This window comes from Microplitis mediator, chromosome 10, assembly GCF_029852145.1.
Source record: "Microplitis mediator isolate UGA2020A chromosome 10, iyMicMedi2.1, whole genome shotgun sequence".
NCBI lineage: Eukaryota > Metazoa > Arthropoda > Insecta > Hymenoptera > Braconidae > Microplitis > Microplitis mediator.
Window position 1 is genome coordinate 7,202,025 of NC_079978.1, and position 12,589 is coordinate 7,214,613.

A 12,589-nucleotide genomic window follows, 5' to 3' on the forward strand; every position below is an offset into this window, starting at 1 on the left:
TAAATATCAAAGGCGGCTTAAATCTGACCTATACCACGTTGAATCATGTTACCTACGCAGCTTTCTCCCTCCCGCCCGCCCCACCACCCCCTGCGTCTGTCACATACAACAGACTAGGTGCAAGTAACATAACTATGCACAGTTCACATGTGAATAGATTGGAGAGCACGACCTTGGATCGGTAGTAGTCAGGGAGTATAAAACTCGCGCGAAAGGTCAAGTTCCCATGATTTAACGCAAGTGCCACCTGACCCACTCGAACACATATTTATTCTCTTGTGTCTTAACATTATTAAGACGAGAGATATATTACTCGAGAATACTTGTAGCTCGGTCTGTACCTTATTTGCCGATAATCACCAGTGGATTGGGAGCTCGGGGGTAGTCGGCCCGATGGCTATTTTAGTGGGTGGAAAATTATATAGCGGCTTCCACAGGCTCTAAAATGGGCAGCTCTCTTCGGTTACCAACAAACTACTATTATAATCATTATGTTTGGGGCGCGTATATACACTTTGGTAAAGCCAAACGCCTCTCACTCAGTCAACCAGTCAACAAATTTACTGGCTCGTTAACGTGTCCTAGCATATCGTGCGCTGCGGTTAAAGAGTGAGCGAATAACAAGCGACCGGTTAAAAACTTATGTGAGATAAAGAAAGACAGGAAACAATAGTCGACTGAAGAGAAGAGTTGGTTGTTCGCGGACCGTGAGTAAAAGCCCCTCCGCGAATTTCGTTGCCTGATTTTTTACGTTTTACTTGCTTTTGATTGAGGCGCCTCGCCGGTGCACCGTACAAGGGGATGAGGGCTATAAAGGTCCGCTTGAAAAATAAAACCCACATCTTTTGGAGATACTTGATTTTCTTTTTTTTCTTCTCTAACCAATCTCTCTTGCTTCTTTTCTTTTCCCAACATATACAAATCTCACTCTTATAAATGTTGCTTATATATACATTGTATATATATGAGTGCCGATTTCGTCTATATATTTGAGTAAGTATGCGTGCGTGTCTGTTTAAATATATATATACACTCAAATATCGTCCCAAAGTGAGCGGGAAAAAATGAGAACAAAAAATGTGAAATGAGGTAAAAAGTCGAGCAAGAATATGTGAAAAAAAGCAGAATGAGGAATAAAAAATAAAAATAAAAAAAAGTTATATAGGGTAAAAGACGGACGAAGCGGTTGGCGAAGCAGCCAGTGTGTAATTTTGCGCCAGCTTAGGAAAACACGACGGCCACCCGCGTGCCACTTGCGAATGCATATTTAAAAATAGAAGTGCACAGTATTCGTATATATAAATATATACATACATGTTCACAGACACATACTCACAGACACTCGCATAGTTTATTGTCGTTAAACAAAATAAGACTGATGAAGAGTAGCAGTGTATTAGTAATCGACTCATCGACTCCATTATTCATTGGCTAAATAATCATTTATCGGACTTTGTATTTGTTATTTTATTTAAAGTTAATTTAAACTTAAATATATTTATACCTTTTCTACTAAACGGATTAAAAGGTATTAATATACGCAGGTATCAGGCTTGAGTCAACCGTCTCAGGTAGCAGTAGCCAAGTGACATTAGTCAGAGTTATTTAGTTAAAAGAGTGCTAGCCGATCGATAAAGATATGAATTTAAATATATTGATGATTATATTTTTAGATGCTTGTTTCGATTATAATTGTATATATAAGAATTTATATCTATCTCAGATCACCAATGAAATAATAAAATAATATATTTTATGATTTAATCGTGGCAGAATAAATTGAATTGTGTCTCACAAATACAACCCCAAAATAATAAATGTCCCACTCACTTATCGGCTGACTCAGACGTTCGGCTGAGTAACAATTTCATCGTATACCTCTTTATAAACATATGTGTCTGTCGTTCGCATATTATGAAGATCTACGTGTGGTTTTATCGATTGTGCTAGTATACTATCGATCGAAAAAAAGTCCTTAATATGGTGCGGGCGGGCTTAATAAGGAGCCCAAGTTTCGGCGTGGATCCAACGATGAGACTTGCGGGGTAATGGGGAGGCTCGGGGCCTGCAGGGGACAGGGAGGAACGTTGATACAGGAGGTCAAAAATGCACTCAAAAAATTGCCGCCAATTTGAATTGCTAATGCAGTCACCGGCGGCACTGTGGAGGTTTCTCTGTTAGTCTTTCTTTGGGACTCTGCGCGACTGCTACTGATACAGCTACTACTTCTGCCTACGGGTATAGTATAGTTGCTTTTGGGTCTTTCAGATGCTAAAGACGCAAAACAATGGCCCCGTAGCGGTATACCTCAGGACAAGGGCGAGCTACACTAGCTCCATATAAGTGTAAAGCAACTCTGCTAATGGCAACTGCACCCCGTCGATTCTCAAGACGTTTGCGTCCAATTGATTTCAACTAAACGGCTATAAATAAGTCAACAATAAAATTATGACTAGAGTTTAAAATAAAATTTTAAACGTGGGAGTAATGAGAATATTATCCGGTACAACTGCTTTTGCTATATATAATATGTACTGAGTACTTGCTGTGTATACACTAAACGAGTCTCGAAGATGTGCGTGCATGCATGCGTGCGTGCATCGTAGCTGGCCGGGAATCGAGATGAGAAAAAGAGTAGCGCGACATACCAAGAGCCTACCGACTGCCTTTACAAGGGCTTACCTCCTTGGCGTGATCTCCTTTCGTTGTCGCGCTGCATTTTGCGCACCAACCAAACTTGCCAAAGGAGCTTCTTGCTACTCAACGGCATCATCGTGTCTTTTGTACGGTCCGCCGGGGAAAAGAGAGAGCCTATACTACGATTACTACGATGATGACGATGACGACGACGTTTACCGTCATGTTCTACTCTGTACACGTTTATTTATATGGATTTTTCATTACACAGACATATCTACTCGCACATGTAGATATTTTATAAGTTTTATATGTATATATATATATATATATATATATATATATACAAGCAGTATCTTTTAAGTCTGCTTGAATATGCACATACGTATGTCCTGATGGCGACAGAACGACCACAACGACGTGCTATTAGTATTGCTCTCTTGATGATACGATGCGTGGATGATGACGAGAAACGATGCACACGGTACGGGCTACGTATAGAAAAGTTGATGCCGCACTCGCTCGCGCCAGACCGCCAGCAAGTTCAGACGCGCCTCTTCCGCCAATGGTATTGAGCCTTAAAAGGATATTTGTCCTGCCTGCTATATTGGGTAACTCGCGAGCCAACTTTGTCAGAGAGCAAGAAAGGGATAAAGTTGCGAGGGGAAAATAAAAAAAGGAAAAGAGAGATATAATGCGAGAAAGAGAACGAGAGGTAATGAGAAAGAATATAACTACAAGTATGAGAGATGAGTGAGAAAGAAAAATATACATGTCTGTTTAGTTTGCTGCTCGGCGAGTCTACTCAATTTTTATTCTGACGCGCCGTTACGATTCCGCATGTCCTCAAGTCGGGTCGCAGTGATTACCGAAGAAGAAATTGTTATCGCGACAATCAGAGTGTGGCGGGCGGTCGCACCCACAACTACGCCCCTACACATATAAGTATACATGTATATGTATATAGATGTGTATAGCAAGCATTTATTTAACTGATACTACGTAGTGTGTGGCCTCGTGTGTACAATACACGTCCGTCGTATAACAACAGCAACCAAGAGTACTATTCCCTCGGTTGAACTCGTCTTGGACTTTTACGGGCGTCGGCGTCGGCGACGCGAAACCACGACGACGCCAGGCGTCGTCAACTCTCCGACATCGTAAAGATTGTTGGCGCCGTCCGCATCCAATCGAGACGACTCAGGGGGATGAGAATAAGTTATTTACCCTCGGTGAAAGCTTTACTCTCGCTTATATTCCTCACTCCCTAACTACATCTATTGTATTTCAAGAAAATAAAAAATAACAACGATCAAATGGAAAAATAAATATATTGATTTATAACCAAGTGTAACTTTGTATTTCTTGAGAAATTGTATATTGAAGCTTCGAGAGAGCTGTATGTTCTGTATTTTGATGCATCAACTGGGAATCAAACTGCTTGGATACCCATTGCCAGGTGGTTTTTTTATCAACCGGTGACATCCTAAACGGGAAGAGCCAAGGCTCTCCTCTCTCTCTCTTTCTTTTTACCCGAACGTTCTAACTCCTGATTGGGAAAAGAATAAGAGTCCCCTCAAATGTACATCCACCGTTTTCTCCTTATAAATATCAGGTCGATGTATATATTTGTCAGATACTCTTGCGTTCTTATTCTTTATTCTTTTCCTCCTTCGTGCCGGTTCATATGCGGTAACCAGGAACACGATTTTATCGACAGTAGTACAAGCCTTGAGTCTGTCATAACTGGTACCTTATCTACTGGCCTTCTTTGTTGTTGCAGTCGACATTGTGGCTTTTATATTTCATATTTTTTCCAACTACTGATATCCTTAATCCTAGATAGATGATACTGGTACACTAGACATCCTTCGATGTAGAAAATTTATTTCTACGTCCTCTTATCTATGGATTAAAAAGATGACATCTCCTTGTCCAGTGTCTTGTATATTTACACAATAGTGAGTAGATGATACAAAAGAACTCTCAAGTGTCTGATTGACCTACCGGAAATTGATACATTTCCGCCAGCCCTTTATATATTCATAGAGTAATTTATTTTTCAAAAATATGTAAAAAAACAATTTTCTTTTATTTTTTAAAATAAATTTACATGATTTTGATCGATAAGCAGAGAATAATTTCCAGGCCTTTGGATAAGAATCATTTATCACCACGTTTGATATGGTCTTGAGCGTTATAAAAGCAAGCATATAGCTGCTTTTTCTTCATTTTCTTCATCTTCTTCTTCTACTACTTCATATTTCTTTACCGCATAATACACATAATACGCTCTAGTAGCGTAGTCTTCTTTGGTTGCACCGACTACCAACACCTCAGACTCGATCTTGCTCATCTTCCATAGAAATAATATGCTAATCCTGTAGGGAAAGGCGGAGTTTAAAAAGTGCGCCGATAAATTCTCTAGACTTTTGACGTAATTTCGCCCTCTTTCTTCTTCTTTTTTTTTTTTTTTTTTTTTATATCTATACCCGCATGAGGTAGTCAACTTTCAAAAGATTCTCTCTCCCCCCTTTTACATGGAAGAAAGAAATTCCGACGATTCAACCACGACAACGGCTACGAGTAGTCTACTTCTGCTCCAGCGTGTGAACTCGTGATATATTTTATTAGTTTAATTTATCAACCACTTATACTCACACCGATAAAAGCCGTCTTTGCGTTCTCATTGAATATTTTCAAAGGCTAGTCTTAATATAAAACAAGTGGTGTATAAGACTTTGTGGGGATACATAAAGATATAAAATAAATACATATATATATAAGATAAGTTACATCTGTACGAATGTATCGAGATGATTATGCGTGAAACGGAAGTGTTGCTTGGCCCTTTCGATATGTGGGTGACGCATACGAACATATTTATGCACCCACGCTAGTCATCATCTTAAAACTGTGCGGTCGACTCCTACATACGTACATATACATACATCATAAATATATTTATCTATTGATGTATATATATATAACTTATACATGATTATTATAACTAAACTTCTGAACACTCGTTACATTTACCCATGAATTTATCTGTCCACCCCTAAAAAGAATAAGTATTTTTTGCCTAAAGACAGTGTAGTAGTACTGCTGACGGCAAGTAGGAGTTTGGCATTACACTTGAACCTTCTTTTACTGCACGTTCCTCTTTTGCCTGATTGCATCTGGCATTTGTGTCACGCCCTCGAGTGTCCAGTCGATATGCCACTACGAATAGTCAATTGGTATTCAGTAGGAGATGCCGCCGCTGGCCAGACGGATTTGCGAAGAAGATGACCAAGTCCCAAGTTAGTCCATCCGGCTCTAATCGTTTATCTTTTCCACTTGTATTGTCATTAATAGAATGACAAGCCGGTCTGTAAAATATAAAATGATAATACATTCCTTTTTATAATGATAAATTGATGGTATAGATTTGATCGGAGTTTCTTCTTTAACTTTTTTATTCTAATATAATTATTGTACTGGAGGGAAAAGGAGAATAACGAGAGACAAATCATGAAATACTGATGAGTCAACCGAAATATAATAATTTTTGATTGGAGTGCAGTATACAATTTATGATTAAGAATCGATTATTGTTATCAAATTTTAAGTTTTAATTGATAAAATAGTCGAGACGATACACAAGCAGGATCGGGAGATAGGGGAAGTTGAGCACAAGTCCGGGCGAATCTCCGGGTTAATGGGGCTGAATCACAGATTGCAAGCTCTCTCGTTGGCTCCCCAGCAATTTTAACAAACGGTGACAAGCCTTTCGCGGGTTCGGGTTAACTCATACTCTCGAATATGCATATATATAAATGTATATAGATATTATAGCTACCCTACCCAGTCCTCCCAATCGAATGAACGAGTGTATGCGCGACGACGCAGAGTGCCATTGTCTGTGTCGTGATAGTTATTATTATACCTACTTCGAGGCGGAAGCAAAATGGCAAAATGTCCTCTGTTCGATCGTGTTCTCTGATAAATCCGCTGGTACAACACACACCATACCTCTTCCTCCGCCCCCATCTCCTCCTCCCCCTTACCACGCACTACTGGCGGATCTCTAAATGCAATAAATCAATTATAATATTCCACGGTTCGCTTGGGCTATCGGTTATTAGTAAAAGCCGTCGACGTTCCGGAAGGCGGCCATATATCGCGCGCTGAGTGTGTATTTCTCTCGATTAGAAATTTATTACGTAGTAGAGCCACACATCGTTTCGTACATTATACTGCGTATATCAGCCGATCATCTCCTGATGCGTTATTTTACCTCGAAATATATTTATTTTTCACTCATACTTCGGGCCAATCAGAAATAGTCTTCCGACGAATTAATAATGTGTCCTCTTGCTCCGTCTTCTCTTTCCTCCTCGCCCACTCCAACCAATTGACGATGTGAATAATACGTTCCCCATCTTACGTTATTTGCTTGAGCACTGTCAGAAGTAAGATGATGTGGAATTGGTAAAAGTAGAGAAAGCCTAGTATGCGCGATAGATTTGCATATTACGACGATTCGAATCGGCTCCCTTGGCCGTTCCTCACCAAGCGTGACTCTCGAGTCTTTCCTCCGTCTCCAATGCAAATTACAATATTCCCAGGTCGTTCTGTTCGAATATGAAAATATATGCAGCGAGCACCGACTGCCGTCACGGCCGATAAAAATAAGCGTCTCTTTTTCTTCTCTTTCTCTCTCACTCTTTTTCCCTCTGTTTTTTATCTTTTTTATAATTTTTTTTCTTTTCACATCTCTTTTTATCGTTTTACTGTGTGCTTACAGTCATTGCCAATTTTTTAAAGCTCTCGTCATATTCGTATGTACATCAGTTCTCTACGCTTCTCTCTTTCGTTGGTCCATTCTCTCGTATACCTGCGATTTCCGTGTGTAAGCCGTGTATCAATTTCACGGAACAACGCCACCGCGTTGCTCTATCTCGCTAATCCCCATCGGCCCACACGCCATCGCTATTGTCTCTTTTCTCGTGCATTATGACCCGCCAGCACTGCTATGCTACTCTGCTTCTCTCCCAGTGCGGGTGATAGTGTTAGAGAATAGTCTTGTCTCGCTCGATGTAAAAAGTTGTTCAAGCTACCGCGAACGACCCCAGAATATATACAATACACTTGTCTATGTACAATCTATATATATATATATGTACACAGTTTTCGCTTTTGTACAGAACTTGCAATCCTGATGGGCGGCGCCGACTCGCGACCACTCTTATACTTCCATTCTCTCTCTGATACTCTTTCACCTCAACTCACTTCCCGAATATTACTATCTCACTCCCTCACATTTTCTCTTATACTCTCTTATACTCATCTCTCTTCGCTGTTTGGAGCAACGCGACGCTTTTGTCGTTGTGGCGATCATGATTCGTGGGACAATGTTATTTTACGGCGCGATGCACTTGAGCCTCTTTCATCCGGAATAGTTGTGTGTACGACGACGAGTCGTGAGCTGGGCCCAGTCCACCGTTCTCCGTAACGTTCCGCTGCTGGAACCTTTAATCTCATCACTCGCCCCGGATTATTCCCCCTCTGCTTGTTTTCTCTCTCTTGTTCTATAATATTTCTTGTTGTCTTCTTTCTCTCTCTCTCTCTCCCTGTTTCACTTGCTAACGCTCAGTTTCTCCCCTTACACCACGCTGGCGGTCGCACCACGGCGTGTAAAACTGATGGATGAGGAGATCGAGGCAAAACCATTATCGCTGTGATTCTAATTCAATTAATATTTTTTGTAACATCTAACAGTGTTTACTATGATAGATTTATATGCTTCAAGATTTTACAACGAGGTGATTCGATGCAGCAAATGCGATTAAAGAATTTATATTACTCGCCTCTTATACTTTTATCAACTGTATTATTGTGGCCTTTAACATTTTTAAATATTTTAGTTGAGTAGATCAAATGTTAAATAAAAATATGACATCAAGTTTAATGTCTCGGTGATTGTCGTTGTAGAACATCAGCATTTTCTTAAGACACTACTGTCACACACTTGTCGTTCAAATTTAGCTTCAGGCTTTTCGCTTCATAGCTGTCAAATGTTCCATTTATTTTTTATTTTCATTCAACTCGCCCTCTAAAACAGAGTAAAAATCATCAGCTTTCTATATACTCCAATATATGCTTTTATATATACATGTACATACATATATATATTGACTAGGTGTGCTTGGTTATTGAAACGATCACAGAGAGCACTCGGATCTCAAGGGCTTAACTCAATTTCGCGTTCCATCTGAGACTATATACGAGAGTGTCCCTCCGGTGAGTGTTGGCCGCCTGACGGGCACTTTGTCCGTCAATAAGGCAATCCGTCCGGCAATTGATCTATTGGTCTACGTAGAATGGCTTTTGAAGCCCGGGGAAAATAAAATTTAGCGCCTCTTATATGCGATATATATCAAATAGTATATATTAATAGAAGGGGCTAGTAGTATATAAGGATATTGTGAGCGTAAAAAAAAAAAAAAATGTGGGAACGGAGCTACAGTGTCACTTGGGCAATTACGGATAGCCTCCGTCGTACGATGATATTGACTGCGTTTTTCGGATCTTTATCTCACCATAAAACTAATCCCTTTGAAATCGCACGGGCGGCATCATCGTCAAGCCTGCCGGAGGGTCTCTAAAAAATATTTTATCGAGTGCTTATACGTTTGAGCGGTCACCCCCGACCACAAAAAATCCAATCCAATTTTAGTGATAACATCTTCGCGCTTTGCTGCTACTACTGTCACAATGTGTGGCATCACGCAATCAGGTGTGGGTCTATAATATAAAGCCGGACAGTGTCCGATTTCAACTCAATTTATGCGTTATTACGAAGTTCTTTTATATATATAAATTCCATGCTATCATTTCTTTCCAGGCAATTGTATTCTCGACTTCTCGCCTTTTAAATTCTTATATTTATCTTCCGACGTTGACAAATCAAGTCGCTAGACTGACAATGCTTTCCTATTATTATTCTCTTCGCTTATTATTCTAAAGTACAAGATATTAAATTAAAAATTAGACAGTTCTATCATTGTGGAAAATTCAAAGATAAAAATTTTAACTTTTTATACTTTTGTCTGTTTGTTTTACAATAAATCGATCTTGAAATTTTTCAACTGAGTAGAGCGAGTGCTTTAACAGTCGGCCATTTAAGGTCATAACTAAACTTTGAGTAAGTATATGAGTACCAGTATAAAACTAATAAACCATCATTTTTATTTCATCTGGTTCTTTCGGAATCTTTTTTTTTTTTTAATACATTAATCAACGCATGCTCAATATCTAGAGTTAACAGAAAAAATATAAAAGGGAAGAAACCAAAAATATGCTTGAGTCGACTACCGCACTCTCACTTCCGGCTGTGTTTAAAAAAAAAACAGACTAAGAAAAGCATAAGAAGGTAACTATTATTGTAAATATTTAAAATACTTATTATTTGAAGGAAAAAGAAAAAAGAATACTCAGGTGGCCGACTTTTGGCACAGACCAAGTTCAGGATCATCCACCCCATAAATAAATCTATTGACGTTACTCTTATCGCTATAAGCTTCTTAATAAAAATATCTATCTATATCCTCATAAATAATTCTATTAATAAGAAATAGCATAAGTAATTGATAGCGTAAAGACAGAGATGAGTAGTTAAAAGTATGTGTAAGTTCTCGAGACATATCCTCTGGGCTGATGCTTGCGTGGCAGAGAGTTGTCTCTCTCACCAGCTGTATCAATATTCATCAGCGTCCTATGTTCGGCTCGAGCAAATTCAAGGATTAGCCAGAAACTTGACGCCCTAGCGTATATCCGAGGACGAAATAGGAATAGAGCTCTAATCCTAGCGGCCCAGTGACGTCATATTGCATAACAATTAATCAACGACTGTAGGGACAGTCTCGTCGTTGTTCGTACTCAATGTTACATATATATATATATATATATATATAGTAAATATATATAGTAGTAGTAGGTTACTCTCTACGTCTCTCTACTCGACGACTTAACTAACCAGGCCCAACGGACTGGCTAGTACCGATAATCATTTCACCAGGCAGCTTAAAGTGCCACTGGTTAACGTTAAGCCGATTTAAAAGCGATTCCCATATCCACTGCGACGAATTCCAGCCTATACATAAATCAAAGTTTTTAGTTAACAGTTTTAATAGTTTCATTCTTGATGACGTATACACGGAGAGAAAAAACTTGTAATATTCACTATCGCAGCGTAATATGATCTATTGTATTAATATAATAAAAACTATTGTGTGAATATAGTAGGCTCTCCTATGCTATATATAGACATTTGTACTGTTGGGATAGTATCCTCTACTGTCTTAGTTGGTATTAAAAACGACTAGACGCAGCCGCGTCGGATTGTTAATGTTACTAACACAAGATGGTAACGGTTACCATCTCACATGATAGGAATAACTACACTGTACAAAATTTTAGGTGTGAAAATGGTCCCCGAGGACTTTACAAGGTCTGATTGGTGTGAAATATCAAGCCGTGTACTTTTTACACGGTACACGGAGAATAAAATATTGTACTCAGAAGTATACTGTATAGTTACAGTAACAATACGCTATAGTTATCTACTAGATTGTTACTGCAACGATCTACTGTATCGTTCTGACAACAATACGGTGGATAGCTCTGAGACCTATACGGTATCGTTCTGAGCCCTATCTGACGTCACGCGCGTTGCAAATTATATGAGATATTTAAAAACCTTTATCATTCATAAATAAATGATAAGCAAATAACTTTGATTGAATAAAATAATTTATAAAACTGATTTATTAGTTAGGTATAGTCAAAATAAATTTTAAATATAAATATAAATATATCTTTTAATTTTTTGAATTTATTTATTAGTAATTTAATTTTAAATTCAATATTAATTCAGATCTCATTTGTTCATTAATTATTTTTCTTCTATTTACGTATCACATTTAAATTATAAAACATCGACTATATATAATATTTAGATTTTTGGTTATGAATGTATATTTGATTACAAAAAGCATAAAAAAACACTTATCAATAAATATATCAACATAGTTATGGAGATTCTACTCTGTTAATTTATTAATTACCCGTGGGTCCATAATTCAACATCACAATTATTTTTAACAATTATACAATATTCAAAAGTTGGCGCGAAAATGGATGTTTAGTTAGGTTAGACGGTGCCGTGTGAGGTGACGACTACGGAAAGTCGTATAGGGCTCACAGCTATCTAATAGATAGTTACTGGAACGATACGGTATTGTTACCATAAGCATACGTATTGTTGTGGTAACGATCTACGAGTTACTATACTTTAGATCGTTCGAGGAGCAATATTTTTTTTTCCGTGTATGAGTGTTTTTTCACACCGTTCAGTGCTACTAGTTCAAATATTATCCGATAAAACAATCTGTAGTTTGAAATTTTCAAATAATATATAGGTTGCAGCGCTAGCATATCATTATTATTATTGATGTAGATTATTATGAAATAAAAATTAAATACCTAAATATCGGAGGACCGGGCAAAACGGGGTACTTAAGGAAATACTGAGTTTTCGAGGACTCAAATACGCTAAATCTTTTTTTTTTTTTAATGATAATCAGAGTAAATAGAAAAAATTTTCCGTTGCCGTTGAGAAAAAAATTCTCATTTTTGCGGGCAAAATGGGGTACCTCTTAAAAAAGGTAAAAAAAAAAAAATCCTAGATTTTAAATGAATTTGATTAAATTAAATTTTTTTGTAAGCAATTTACATGAAGAAAAATGATATTTTACATGATTATTTGATACAAAGAAAGAAAAAAAAAATTTTTATAGTTTTTATCATAAAAAAAAAAAGTCATTAACATTTTCGACTGACACTCGATTTTTGAAAAAGTTTAACGAAAAAAATTTTAAATAATTCTCAATTATATTTACAAAAA